We start from the raw sequence: 16290 nt of genomic DNA, 5'->3' as shown, positions 1-16290 counted from the left end.
CGATTTATGGTCTGCTTTTTGATGGGTTTTGAAAGTGTTGAATCTGCTACAAAATATAGTTATCTCAGAATACCATCAGAAATTTAGAATTTCTGTGACTAATAGCTCTTTTAAAGAAATCCAAGCCATAACTCAAAAAAGAAAAATGTCAGGAGTAGTTATGAATTTTTTCAAGGACATAACATCATTGGTTTGCCTCTTCTGGGTGCTGTAAAAATCATGTAAAGAAAAAAATCTCAAACTTTTGCTTGGATGTGTTTTGTTTTCCTTGGATAAGATTTTAAAGTTGCATCGTGATAGCCACCTGTCAAGTGCACAGGAAGCGACAGGACAGTTCCCACTCTCCAAGAGAAAATGAATGAGCCACTCTGCTCAGGGAAAACCTGTACTTCTATGGAGACCTGCTTCATCCTTGATAATGTAAAATAACTCCCCAGAAGTGATTAAGGACAATCGAAGGGCCTATGCGATCAAGAATCATATCCAACACAGTCATTTATAATTGGACAGGTTCACAGGCTCCTTTAGAGCAACCCCGTGAATTGTTCAGGTGAAGTTACCAAGGCACACGGACACGGCTTGCTGAAGGTCAGGCTGCCATCCCCCCAAGCTCGGTTAATAAAAACTCCTTCATACATCCTAGACTTATCTGACATATTCTCTCTCACATGCCTCAAAAATAGAGATGACATAGATACCTGGGTCTTTCTGGCGTTCTTTGCCTCTCAAATGTGTAATACATGCATATTTTCAAAAACAATTCAGTAGTTTTTAAAGTTTTACCATGGAGTTATCATAAAACCCAACAATTCCACAAATGTTCCTATTAAAACCTATAGAGGAATGTTTATAGCAGCGTTATTTGGAATAATAAAAAATGGAAGCAGTGAAAATTTCCTTCAATTGATTACTGCATAAATAAAATATGATATTTCCATATTACGAAATGGTGAAATATTATTCAGGAGTCAAAGAACAAAATACAAATACATTTTGCAGCATGGATACCCCTTCAAAAATATTGTGACAATTGAAATGAATGATTACAAAGAATTATATTTTATATTTTGAGTCATACAAAATATCCAGAATGAGGAAATCTATAAATACAGAGAGATTAGTGGTTGCCTTGGACTTGAGTTATAGATGTCTAGGGAAGTGGGAGATGACTGTTAATGGACATGAGGCTTCATTTGGGGTGAGAAACATCCTAAAATTGATTATGGTGATAGTTACATAGCTTTTTAAATTGTATACTTTAAACAGGTGAATTTTATGGTATCCATGTTCTGTCTTAGTAGGCCTGTTAAGAAGATTTAGTGGCTACGGAAAGACAAGGAGGATTCTAGTTCCCAAAAGATGGATAAACACATACCACTCTCTCCAACTTGCAGAGGGAAAATAAAAACTTCAGCATAAACAAAAATAGAAATAAATGAAAATGAAGTTGAGATTTTAAAATTGAAAGATAAAATGAACAGGTATAGGAAGAAGGCAAAGCTGTATCTTCATTCCTAGGGAACAGGGGATTGAAAGTCTCAGATGGTACGTTAAGGCAAGACTAATAGAAAACATGGACATGGGGACCAGTGTGGTGCTAGAGCACGTTAAGCTGTCATTTTCAACACCAGAATCGTATAGCAAAGCGTTTCAAGTTTCAGCTGCTCTACTTCAAATCCCGCCTCCGCTAATGTATCTGGGAAGGCAACGGATGATGGCCTAAGTGCTTGGGCCTGCCATGTATGTGGGAGAGGAGGAAGACATTCCTGGCTCTTGGCCTCTGCCTGGCTCACACCTGGCTGTTGTGACCACTTGGGGAGTGAACCATCATATGGAAAAATAAACTCTGTCACTTTCTTTGTTGATTTACCTTTCAAATAAATAAATATTTAAAATAAATACAACACTCGCAGAAGACATAACTGTCTACATACTAAAAAAAAATCTATGAAATGTGCAAAAACTGCTTCTAATAGTCGTATGTGGAGATTAGCAAGTCTCAGGTTAAAATACTGCCAACAGAAAAGAATTACTCATAATTCAGTATGATAGGAATGTGTTGAAAAGCCATTTTAAATGTCATTTACAACACACTCAAAAAAGGAGAAGAATTTGGATGCGGATCTGCAGCGTACACAGAATGTGAATTCTAAAAATTATAGATCAGAGGGAAAAGCACAAACCAAAGGTTTGACTTCATCAAAGCAGATACATGGATAGCATATAAACACATGAAAATATCTATGACCTTGTATGTCATTAAGGACATACAAATTAAAATTTGACATACTACCACGTACCTGAGATGGCTAAAATTTGAAAAAAAATAACCGACTGCTATCAAGGATGTGGGTCAAGTAGAATTCTCATACACTGATCAAAGTATTGAAAATTTGACTGCCAATTTGAAGAACAATTTGGCAAGTGCCTTCGCCAGTCAGGATTGCTACAAAAACATGTTGGAGAACGTAGATGAAGCAATGACTGTTTACTTCAGCAGACCTGGAGAAGGCTGATTTCCTTGTTTCTCTTTCTGTCATCACTTGGTGGACATTAAAAAAGGAAGACAAGCTCTCATACGTTTCTTCTTGGAAGGACACTATGTCATCTATGAGAACTCAACTCTTCCAACCAAAGCATCATCCCATGCTCTACCTTGATACTAGGGATTAGCCCTCAGTGTGTGCATATTGGAAGGGCACAAAACAGTATTAGGGTTCCCCAGGGAAAGGACCAAAATCAAGTGGACACTCAATATTCATCATCACATAGTCAGTCCACAGTAATGGGTGTTTAGACACTGAAAAACACAGCTGTTGAGACAAACCAGCAATCCTACATGAAATGCTGGGACTCACCCTCATAGACTACAAACGGAAACACCCAATAGCAGAAAATGCTTGCAAAGAAGGAAGAACGACGTGAGAATATTGCTTCAATCTTATATGTACAACCACTGGGTCAAGTCTGAAGCTCAATGTTAAGCCATTTTTCTTCCAGCAATCTCTACATGCTACACTGAAGGCATGAGTGTCAGAAATTATTGATTATTGTCATTTTCTTTATAAATCACCTGTCATATTTTCTTAGAAGTTTCCTGACCACCGAGAGGATAAGGGGATGGCTAGGTTCCTCAGCACAAACCACCAGAGACAATCTGGTCGAGCATGTCCATTAATAAATGGACACTTATACAAACAAAGAAAAGGGGAGAATGCTGTGGCGCGTCTCCCAGCAGCCCTTCCTCCCACCTAACAATGGCACTGTAATTGGCTGAAAGGCATGTCTATTTCTCTGCACCCTCCAATCACGTCACAGGTAATATGCAACATGCATGGCTGGCAGGGAGGTTGTGCGTCACATACACCAGGTATGCAGGCAGGTAACGTGGACCGTACCTGACTTCTTAGAGGTGCTTGTCAAGGAATTCTCTGCACTGCTCATCCAAACAGAGAAGAGAAACTGGGGTGCAGCCCACCACCCTCGCCTGTGTGGCCAGTGATCAGATCAGATGCAGGTCTCAGTGAGCCAAGCCCGTTGTCAGTGTGTGTCCCCAAGGACACCTTGTGCCACTTGCCTGTGATCTTCCACATAGGCCAAGCAGGCAGAAGTCCAGAGATAATCTCACACAGTGTTTCCAGCTTACCATCCCATCTCTTGCCAGTGAGTTTGCCTAACAGCTGATTTTATTCACCTATTTCTAAAGTAGAAAATTTGAGACCTGCAAGAATAATTGTGGGATCTTTCAGACACAATCTGACAGCCAGTTCTTCTGTAGTAAACTACTGATCTCCAAGATTATGTCAGATACTGCAACTGTTTCATCCACTGGACTCCATACAAGTCAATTAATGTTCTGCTAATCCAAATTCACAAATGATAACACACATTTGGCTAAGCACTCATGTCAACCATTTACCTCCATCTAAGCTTAACACATGGAGAGAGGGAAGCTACAGGACATAAGATGTGGGTGAACCTTTTTCAGGCCCACATAGGCTAAAAAACACAGCTAAACAAATTTTTATCATTTTCTTTGGCTCTGTGAATGATGCTGGCAAGAAATCGTCCTTAATTACTTATCTTTCTTGGCCTTGCACTTCCTCGTCTACCTGGTAGCACTCAGGCTGTCCCCCTGGAGGGCCCTGTGACTGTTCTGAGCCTCCGTTCTAGGCAGGTCTGGATGCCACAATCACTTGCTTGTCCGGGACTGCTCTGCGGGGATGGCACTGTGGCCCTTGAGTCTTGACTACTCCGACAGCAGCCTGGGACAGTGACTGAGGGTCCCCAGGTCCTTGCCGACCTGGCAGATTCCATGGCAAGACTTTCCAAGACTTTTTCATTTTGTAACTGCACAGTGAGCAAACATCCAGATAATCCTGATGCAGTTAATTGGTTAGAGATACATTAAAATAAAAATGTTGTTAACACTACAAATCAGCTGCATGAATGTAGGTTACAGAATACCCAGCATATTTTGGAGAAAAACAAACAACAAACTTCATTCAAGGAAATCTGAATCTGTTGGGTTTCTCTGGAAGCAGATTTTCTAAGCTCATTTAATTTTCTACGAGGCTTTCTGCAAAATGGAAAAGATACAACCTAAGCTAGGATTTCCTAAGCCAAACCTACTAGTTCATTGAAACTTAGCTGGAATCAACACCCTTCTGTTATTTCTATTATTGTAGAAAAGAAATAAAATACAGGAATAATCATGAAAATACCAAAGAAAATGATGTGATTCCAAGAAGAGAGAGAAGGATGAAGGAGAAGTTGATGGGTTACAGTCTGTGCCTAATTCTGAGCTCAAGAAAGATTCCTATCATCCGTGTCAAAGTGGATCCTCTCACAGTTGAAGCGTTATGGATCTTGAGATGAAGTGTTAGGAGGCAATGCTAATGTGAGAAATGACATGGACCCAAATCTACTGGGTCCAAGTCCAACTTTTTCCAGACTATGTGAGAAAAGCTGCTGAATCTGTCTGAGCTTCATTTTTTCCAGCTCTAAAGTGGCATAACAGTAGACCCGTATATGGTTTGTTGTAAAAAGTAAATATGATGACACAGCACAGGTGCCCAGCACAGTAACCTAGTGGATAAAGTCCTCGCCTCCCATGCACCGGGATCCCATATGAGCTCCAGCTTATATACCAGGTGTTCCACTTCTCTTCCAGCTCCCTGCTTGTGGCCTAGGAAAGCAGTCGAGGAAGGCCCAAAGCCTTGGGACCCTGCAGCCCTGAGAGAGACCTAGAAGAAGCTCCTGGCTCTAGATTGACTTAGCTCCAGGCATTGCAGCCTCTTAGGGAATGAACCAGCAGATGAAAGATTTTTCTATGTGTCCTTCTCTCTGTAAATCTGCCTTTCCAACAAAAATGAATAAATCCTTAAAAAAAAAAAGAAAATTCATTGTACAATGTAGGACTTATCAAAATTAAGGAATCATTACTACAATGAGGTAGTTCACAGATTCCCCTAGATAGCATAATTATATTATGTTGCCTTACAACTGTCTCAGAGAAAGCATTGAAATGTGAAATCACAAATTCTGGAAGTGGATGGAGGTTTGTATCACACAAATCTAAGATTTAGGCAATGAACAATAAAGAAAATAAAATGAGAGCTCCCAAGAAAAAGCCTTTTGGTTTTTGTTTGGGAAAGTGAAATGGAAAATTTTCTCAAGGCAACATCAAAGCCCAGCGTTGTGGACCAGCATCGAGGCATGGCGGTGAAAGCCGCAGCCTGTGATGCTAACATCCCACAGGGTGCTGACTCACATTCCAGCTGCTCCAGTTCTGATCCAACTCCCTGCTAATGGCCTGGAGAAGCAACAGAAAACAGCTTCCTGACATCCACATGAGAGACCCAGATGAGGTTACTGGCTCTTTGCTTGGGCCGTTGAGGCCATCTGGAGCATGTACTAATAAAAAATTCATCTCTCTCTTTTTGTCTCTCCTTTTCTCTCCGTAACTCTTTCAAATAAATTTTTAAAATCCTTTTTCATAAGAAAGAAGTACAAAAAGCAGCCACAACGCATTTATTAATCTAAATAAATGCAATTCTTGAAGAGCAATCAAACTAAGAGCATGCATGAAAGATCACTGAGCCAAAGAAGCTTCAGTAAAAGTTAAGTCTCCACATTAGAATGAAAGAGCAGAAGGAAGAATCTCAGAATTGGAAGATATTTCTAGCCACAAGTGAGAAACAATCAAAGAGCCGGAGGAGGAACTGAATCAAACTAGGTATTCAAAAATTAAGGAACACTATTATTATGCCAAATGTGAGTTATAGGAGTTCCAGAAGGTACAGAAACAGAAGCTAAGTTTAAAAAAATATTTAATGTGAAGATGAAATGCAGTATGCATTGCTACTTCCAAATAAAAGATGAACTCCCAGTGAAACTGTTGGACATAACATGACAATAGGATGCTGGACTGTCTGGCATTGTCTGTACCAGCAATATCAGGACACATTCAAATAACTGACTGATACACTTGTGACTGCTTATGAAGGACTATACTATTGTAATAATATGGGGAAAATCAGTCAGGGCTGGGATTTGGGGAGGGGGACAAGAAAAATCACAGAACCTATTACATTTTACCATAAAACTCAAATTTTAAAAAAAATATAATAAAAATATATACTTAATGAAATAATAAAGAAAACAATTCCTTAATCTGAAGAAATAATTGGGAAACAACATCCAGGAGGGGCACAGAACACCCAACAGGGTTGATCAAAAGTGATCTTCACCAAGACACATGATAATCAAGCTCTTTTAAGTTGAATGTAAGAAAAAGATCCTTAAATGTGCATGTGAAAAAAGTGAGTTGACATATAGAGGAATGGCAATTAAATTCACAGCTGACCAGTCACAGGAAACTCTACAGGCCAGAAGCAGATGGAGCAACATATTCCAGATTCTAAAAGGAAAGATTGTCAGCCCAAGATAACATACCAGCAAAGCCTTCATTTGTCTTTGAAAATCAAATAAAATTCTTCTACAATAAAGAAAACCCCAAAGAATACATCTCTTCCAAACCTGTCCTACAAATGATACATAAAGATGTTCTCTTAACAGAAAAGAATAGTACCCACTAAAGCCAAAGGCAAATGCAAAGAACATTCCAATAAAATAACAGAAGACTAAATCAATGAAAACCAATTGTTAAAATGACAGGACCAAATCACCATCTATTCATATTAACCCTGAATGTAAATAGCTAAAATCTCATTAATCAAATGTCTTAAATAAGTAGACTGCATCAAAAATCAAAACCTATCTACCTGTTGTCTACAGGAGACACATCTCACAACAAAAATTAGCAGAGACCTTATCTCATGGATTTTGATGTTTTCTTTTTAATTTTATTTCTTCAAAAACAGTTTTTTTCTCATATTAAATTCTTCACTGACTCAAAGGTCATACAGTAGCAACATTTTCTTCAAGAAGGTTCTTGTTTTTTTTTTTTTTCATTTCTTCAATGATGCATTAGTCATTCAGTAACATGTTATTTAAGTTCATGGCATTGTGAATTTCTATTTTTCTTCCTGCTGTTGATTTTGTTTTGTGACTTTTCATTTAAGGGGATGTATAGTAACTGTGCAATGGAAACTATCATATCCAGATGTGAGGATACAATGCAGTATATATCTCTACTTCCAGATCAAAGATGGACTCCCAATGAAACTGTTAAATGTTTCAATAAGGATGAAATAGGACAATAGGATGCTGGACTCTGCCATTATCCATGCCCACAATGATGCATTTATGACTGTTTATGAAGAACTGTATTATTGTAATAATATAAGGAAATCAGTATGTGGAGGCAGGGAATTTGGGGAGGGGGACAGGGCAAATCCCAGAGCCTATGGAACTGAATCATAAAATAATAGTAATAACAATAATGGAAAAATTAATGAGCTTAAAGATAGTTTTGTATCCCAATCACCTTTCACAGAAATCCTGAATCTGAGTGCAGAGACTTCCAAGCCATGTTCTAAACAAAACAAACAACTCTACTTCATCTGTGTCTTCATTATATGAAGCTTTTTATAGCTATCATTGAAAGTATTGTCCAGTCAGCATTTCTATTATTGAGAGAAACTCTTTGATCTACGATTCATCCCAAAGTCTTGACAATCCACCACTGTATTAAACTACAGGAAGATGTAAGTGTCCTTAGCCTTGCAGAGTCCAACTTCAATATCACACAAGCAGGTGCAAAGCTTTCAGAGCAAGTGAAAAAAAAAAATCAGAGGAATCATGAACGGGAGATGTGGATTTGTAGGAAGGCAGGCTTTGGGCAGGAGCTGCTGATTAGCAGCTGTCTACAAGCCACATTCTTTCCTGGTAATTACATTCCTTCCAATCTCTGAGCATCGATTGATCGTTATGTCACAGGTCACATTGCTGACAGATCACATCAAAGTGTGAATTTACTGTGATTGACACAATTCAACCATGAAATTTTCTTTGTCTTAACTGTGGTCCTTACACTCCTGGTTCCCGTCCCTGCATGAGTTTTTAAACTTCAGTGCCTACACTGCTACAAAGCAACCTGATGACAGTTTACATCCTCTGGGAACTCCCTGCCAACTCTCAGTACGATTGAAGTGTCAGGAACACAGCAGGGACAATGTTATAAAAACACACGAGTACACTCTGATGTACACATGACACAGCTCCAAATCTTAATGAAGTAGTCCGTTAATCTGAATTAGGATGCCATGAGTTGCGTTTTTGTTTGATTTTAATCCAGTGGTTTAGAGTCACTCTAGTCCTGTGTGCAGCTGCATGGGCATAGAAGGATGCTAGAATTCCCCCTCACTGTTAGCAGAGAACTTCATTCATATTTGCTTAACACCTTGGACACTGAATGTAGAATTTGATATTGGAAATAATGCTTTCCCCACCTTGTAAAAGTCACCAATGATAAATGTTATAATGACTGTGTTTGATGGAGTTGCGATGCTCGGTGTTTTTCTCTTGCTCCTACGCCTTTGGGGTGCGAATTTATCTAGACACGGACTGACACGTTTCCTAAGAGGACATCATTGATGACAACACTGAGATCATTTCTAAAATACTTCCATCTGGAAGCCTGCAATAATTGGGCTCCTGGTGATCAAATCATTTGTGCTCATGTCCTTGGCCCTTTGTAATCATAACGAGTTATAAAATCACTGGAAGGGAATACAGATGGGCTTGGATTTAAACTTTTTTTTTTTAGAATATATTGATGAGTTTTAATCCCTTTGATAAACGTTAGAAGCCTGAAGCATTTCTAAAAGATCAGTTTTTTTTTAATGGAACATGATTATGTTTAAGCTTTATATTCTAGAAACCAATTGCTTATCATAGGCCAGGTCCTTTTCTGAGTACTTTCAGAGTACTCAAAAAATTCATAGAAAATTCAATTAGAAAATAATTTTACTTTGGTCCCAAATAAATTAGAAAACATGTAGATGAGAGATTTCAAAAAGATTCGGAAATGTGTATTATGAAGAAATATGAATGGGCTGTGAAATGTTGTTGCACTGAGATAGGCCTATCTGTCTAGTCCATTCTTCCACAATCTTTGTGAACCTGCTCCCCACCCCACTCGCCCGGCCATGTGCCAACAATCCTAGAAGACAGGCAGTATTGTTATTCATGCCTTTTTTAGAAGAATTATTTATTTTCACTTGAATGTCAGAGTTACAGAGAAAGACGGAGACAAAGAAACAGATCTTCCATCTGCTGTTTCAATCCCAAAATGGCTACAATGACTGAGGCTAGGCTGATCTGAATCCAGGAGCCCCCATGTGGGTTCAGGTGTCGTAGTCTTTGGGTCATCCTCATCTGCCTTCCCAGGCCATAAGCAAGGAGCTAGATTGGAAGTGTTCCCAGGACACAAACAGGCACCCATATGGAACATCAATGCTGCAGACAGAATATTAACCTGCTTGTCTCTGCCCCTGTTCTTTTTGTTGTTGTTCTTATTAAGACTTATTCTATTTTCTTTTACTGCAAATGTAAATATACAGAGACAAGGAGAAACTGAGAGAAAGATCTTCCATCCTCTGGTTCACTCCTCAGGTGGCTATAACAGCTGCAGATAAGCTCATCCCAAGACAGGAGTGAGGGGTTTCTTCCAGGATCCCAAAGCTTTGGGCTATTTTCTACTGCTTTCCCAGGCCACAAGCAGGGAGCTCGATGGAGAGTGGAGCAGCTGGATAGGAAACAGCACCCATATAGGATCCCAGTGGATGCAAGGCAAAGATTTAGCCAGGCCCTCTGCCCCTATTCTTACGCTTTTAAAAACACAACTCAAAAACTGAGCTATAAGAGTTTAAGTCAGTTTCAAAATGTCACATCGCTGATAACTTGAGGATTTCAATTCAGCTGATAAAGCTACAACATGGAACCTTTGTCCAATTCCCCTGTGCTGTCCCAGTGGAGAGATCATGCAGCATGTAAGCGGCTATCCCACTCTCTGATACCTTCTGTTTCCCTCTTTCTTAACAGAGCCTCAGCTCTCTTGGACTTTACACTGTATCTTACACATGTAGTTTTGCAGGGAAAATTGATTCTGTCCTCTGGAATGGGCCTCATGTCTAAGAGTAATTCACCTCCCTTTGGTGTTTAGTTCAGGAATAGACATGACACACTGTATTGTGCCTGGGTGTTTTCTGAGACTAGCAAGGTTCTTGGCCCCCATTCTGGAGAGAGCCTCTCAATCCCTAGGCACTGCTGTGAACAGATGGAACACTGGAAATATTGTAGTCATCTGGCTTCCAGCTCCAGAAGGAAAGTGATCCATGGAATCTGTACTCTGGCCAAGTTCAAAGGCATTATGAACTGGAGGCTCAGGGTGGATGAACTTCAGTCCGTAATGCTTAGTGATGTGAACCAGCTAAGTTCCTTTTTCATTCAGATAGGAAGCAAATCTTTAATCATTTTAGCTATTCCCTATGCACAATGGGTGTGTCACCCCGGGTCTGTAACGTGCTCTTGTGCTTGTCACTTGGTTGTGATGGAGTCAGTGACATCAGCATGAGCCCAGCCATCAATGTGCAGCACACAAGAGAAGCCTCAGGTGTAGTAACAATAGCATCATTCATCAGTTGTGGATTTTTCTCCTTTAGAAAGACTTTAATGGTGTCTATCAACAATTCATTTTCACCTATGCTTATTTGCGAAAAACCTACAAAAACTTCAAGAGATTGGGGAGAGCAACTTAAAGTTTTTGGTACAAAATTTGTATCTGTGTTCATGAAGGACTATTTAGAGTTTATTCTGACAGCGAATTTGCACCTAATCTCCCAGACATCTTTGCAAAAGCCCTCAAAACTCCTCAAGAGCCCTTCACTTTGGAAAACGCATCATATACAGTGGGTAATTTCCTTTCAGTAAAGTAATCCGCATTTGTATGTTTTCACTTTAGCATGAAAGAATTTGCTCCAAATTATTTTAAAGAATAAGATGATATTGATGAATATTTATGATTCTGGTACAACAGATGATATTTTGATGAATAAACATTTTAAACAAATAGTGTGCTCCATATTTATTAACCTGATCTATTTTAAGTTATACATCAAATACATATAGAGATGAATGCTTCATTGCCATGAATAATCAATAGACAATTAAACTCTGGTTTTGAAAATTAATTCAGTAAGAAGTGAACTTTATTTATAATAAATTCATAAAACAAATGTATAAAGTCAATATATTTATAAAATAAATAATATTTAATTGTCTCTTGATTAGAGTGAAAATTTAGTAAGGTTGTTGCGGTCTCAATGGCTTAAACGACAGAAGCTAATTTTCTCACAGTACTGGAGACCGGAAATTTGAGATCGAAGTGTTGGCAGGTGCTGTAGCCTGCATGGTTTGGATGTGTCCTTCAAAATTTCAAGTGTTGGGAGCTTGATTCTCAATATGCCAGTGCCAAGAGATGATAGACAGACATGGTGTTTGGGTCCTAGGAGGGTTCAGTCTTCAGAACGTGTTAATGTGGTTCTCAGAGGGGCCCGGTTGGTTCCTGTAAGAGTTGTTGTAAACGGCAAGATTGGTCCCTCCTCAGACTGGTTTCCTGTCTTGTCACAGGATCGCTCTCCCTCCTGCAGTTGCCCCTGCCATGACGCCATCTGACATGAGATCCTCCAAGGAGTCAAGTAAATGAGACTGCCCAGTCTTGGACTCTATTCTGAAATTGTTAGTTACACAAAAATTATCCAACTGTAGGCATTTTGTTAGAATAAAGAAACACCAGCTTGCACATTAGCGTCGTTTCTTCCAGGCCTCTCTCCTGGGTTTTTAGAATGCTAGCTTCCATTCCTTGCACGATGGTTTCTCCTCCGTGCTTGCCTCTGTGTAATGGCCTCTTTTGTTTCCCTGTAAGAGGCAGACAAACGCACATTCCTATCTGAATGTGTGACAGAAAGACAAAATTCCTTCTGCTAGTTCATTTTCAAATGTCCACAATAGCCATTGCAGAGACCAGCATGAGGAACTCCATACAGGTCTCCGATGTAGGCGTCAAGGACTCAACTGCTTTTGCTAACATTTGCTGCAGCAGGAAGTGTGTGTGTCATCAGGAAGGGGAATGGGGACTTGAATCCAGGTGATGTGGACTGCAGCTTCCCAGCCTCCATCTCACCTGTAGCCCAAACATCCATCCCAGGCAACGTCCGCTTGTTACATGTTTATCAGGATTATTCTAATGACCTTATTTAAGTTAATGACCTCTTGAAAGATAATATCTTCAAGTGCTTTGTGGTACTGAGATTAGGGTCTCAATTTAGGCATTTTGTGAGGAGTGACACAACTCAGGCCATCACTATAGGCAGTGTAGAGTTTCAATACTTTAGCACCTTAAGATCTAATACAGGGAGGTAGTTATCAGCAATAAACTACTCATAGGAACTGAATGAGGGGTTTTGCATCTAATTTTTTTATTATTAATAACACTGTATTATGTGATACAATTTTATAGGCACTGGGATTCCCCCCACCCCTCCCACAACCCCTTCCCCCATGGTGGATTCCTCCACCTTGCTGCATAATCACAGTTCAAGTTCAGTTGAGATTCCTTCATTGCAAGCATATACCCAGCATAGAGTCCAGCATCTTATTGTCCAGATAAGTTCAACGGCTTCTTGGGGAGACCTTCTCTGGTCTGAAGGTAGAGCTAACAGAGTGAAGTTTCAGTCGGTTAAAAGCCCCAACTAAACATCAGCAACAATATACAATGTTATGGAATTAATTGACATAGTTTTGAGTAAACAATATGTTAAAAATAATGCAAGTTCATGTTTGATTGACAATTTCTATCATATTGGTGATTTTGATTGAAATCACGTGACAAATAAAGACCACACACCAGGGGAAAGTAAGATGCATTTCAATGAACAAATTCTATCTCTACTAGTTATATTAATAAAGAATTATATATAAAGAATTACATGTATATATGTATATATAGTTATATATATATAATTATACTAGTTAACAACTTCCTTCTCCACATAGCTCTTCATGTCATGCTATCTAAACATAGCAATCCCTTCTAACAGTCTCCACAATCCTGAAGTCCAGAGGTTGTCTTAGCATTTTTAACCATTTCTGCTCCTCAGGGTCTCATCCAGTGTCCATTTGGGGAATATACTAGGAGACCCTGCAGAATATATGCACCCAGGAACCCCAAAAGGACAAACCCACAGCAGAAATAGAAGTATGGTCGGGGTTCTGAAATTTTGAACCCATTTTGTGAATTGGAGTGTCTTTAAATTTTAACTCACCTTTATTAAGAAAGAGTTTTGGAATAGATAGACTTGATGCAGACATATAATTTTGTATCAAAACCAGAAAATGTAGAAGCCAATGCAGACTAAATCCATTCTACCCTTGCCTGTCTTTGCTCTCACCCTGTTTTCCCCCTGGGGAGCAGGTGTTTCATTTTGGAAGCCATTCACTTATATCCTTAGACATTGGTGAGTGTCACCCGTGGACACCCCCTGGAGGAGATGCAGCACCATTTGGGCAGAGAGAAGTGTACATGCAGGTTTTTTTCAAGAACCAGCTGGCTTTCACCACCCCTATAGATTCCACAGACAAATGGGACACCTGTCTTGGTTGCTGATTGTCTTTCCACATTTTCTCATGTCTAAATCCACTTCCTTTAAAGTAAATGAATTACTTATTTTTACCACTGATGCTTTAAGAGTCTCCTTCTAAAGCTCTGTGGTCTTCCTCCGTGGCTGTTCTCTTCTGTGGTGCAGGCCTGACTCGCTCTCCTGAGGACACCACTATGCAGCATCCCAGATGAAAAAGCTTGCAAAAGGTTTTTCCCAGAGTCTGCAGGAAGTAGGGAATCTTTCACGGGAATACTCTGTGTTTTCTGAGACCAGTAAAACAGAGGACAACAGAGGAACCTGCTGCTGAGCATCCCGATTGACAGAGTTGCACAAACCATGTGGTGGCACTTAATAGGTGATCTTGCCTTGATAAATTATTTCTTATTAGTCAGGAGTGTCATGGACTTAAGTTTGTACTCAAAATATGTGCTGGACATAATTTAGCTTCTTGCTATGAATATTTTGATAATTTGCTGACAATTCAGAGCCTATACATATCAATTGCAATATACATGCATATTTACATGTATATGGATATAAGTATGTATATGTTTATATATGTGTGCCTTTATGGTTGACAGGGGTTTGTGGTTCTTTCTTCACATAACCACTATTTAGTCATTTTAATCAATTGACTATTTTCTTTTGTCAAAGGAATAAATAACCCATGGAGCTGAAGTTTTATGACAATTTTTGTTTCTTATCTTTCATAGTGAGCAAGTTTTCACTGTCATCCTCGCAGGCTCTGTTCTGGCACTCTCTCTTGCCATAGTTGCCAGAAGTCAAGAATCAGGTGACTCTCAAGGGGGCCCATGCTGACCAGCTGGACGGAATGATCGGCTTTGTTAATCCCGTTAGCTCCTCTGCTGTCATGCAATGCTGCCTCAGTCCCACGGTAATGTGATGGGTGTAGTACTGAGATGTTTCCTCATGTTGCCATGGTTTCACTCTTCTGGCTAAAGTTATCTGAGTGACGTCATTCTAACACACAGGAATAGTTTGCACTCCCAAGATTTGAAGCTAAAGAAACTAGTGTCTGGGCCCAATACATGGAAGCTCTTCTTTTAGAGAAGCTTACCTAATCTTGCTGTTTGGTTGAAGATTCCCATACTCAGACTTCTCATTAATTCCAGAAAATCTGTAAAAATTAAAGTTAGGGTTTTTGCATTTATATTTCCCATCTAAGATCTATGTACTTTTTAAATGTTTCTACTTTTATAAGGAATAGCAACTTTTTACTACATGCAGAAATGATACTGCTTATTATTTTTTAAAATAGCAAAATATCAAATATTGAAAAGAGAAAAGCAACAAAAAAAATCCAACTTCAATCAACAACAACAAAAAAGCCAGGATTAACATTTGATGAACATTGCTGTCAACATTTCTCTGTATATTCGCAGATGATAAAATAATAGATGGATAGATAGATGGAGCACAAAAGGTTTTTTAAGTTTACTTATTTTTATTGGAAAGACACATTTATAGAGAGACAGAAAGAAAGATCTTCCATCTGCTGGTTCATTTTCCAAGTGGCCACAACGGCTGGAGATGAGCCAATCCAGAGATAGGAGTCAGGAGTTTCATCCATGTCTCCCATGCAAGCACAGGGTCCCAAGGCTTTGGGTCATCTTTTATTGATTTCCCAGGCCACAAGCAGGGAGCTGGATGGGAAATGGAACAGCTTGATACACACCATCAAGGGTTTAGCCACTGAGCCATCACGCCAGGCTCAAGTATAAATACTTTGAAACAAGAACTTATTTAATGTTTCCTATTCAAAATTATAAAATACTATATTAAATTTACTTAAACTTAATGGAAGGAAAAGAAGTGGACAGTGTTCCTGAACTTATTAAGTAGTATCTTTAAAATAAATATTCTTTCCAAAGCAAGAGAAATAAAATGGTTAAAACATTAGGAAAATGTAGCTATTTCTTTCTAAACTACGTATTTCATTGTTAGGTAACATTCATTGTCATTTCACCAAAAAGAATCAGATTCGGATTTGCCCTTCTAGCTCTTGTCCCTCCCAGTTTTGTTACTGACTCTACTGTTCTTATTCTGAGAAGAAGGAAGAGCTGGAGCCGTTCTGAGATTTCACTGCACATGCCAACAAGCTAGCCTGCCGGTGCTGTGAGCAGACTTGAGACTCCAGGGTTTG

The sequence above is a fragment of the Ochotona curzoniae genome, unplaced genomic scaffold (assembly GCF_017591425.1).
Source record: "Ochotona curzoniae isolate NIBS_2020 unplaced genomic scaffold, NIBS_Ocur_1.0 scaffold_3890, whole genome shotgun sequence".
Classification (NCBI taxonomy): Eukaryota; Metazoa; Chordata; class Mammalia; order Lagomorpha; family Ochotonidae; genus Ochotona; species Ochotona curzoniae.
This window is presented reverse-complemented; position numbering follows the sequence as displayed.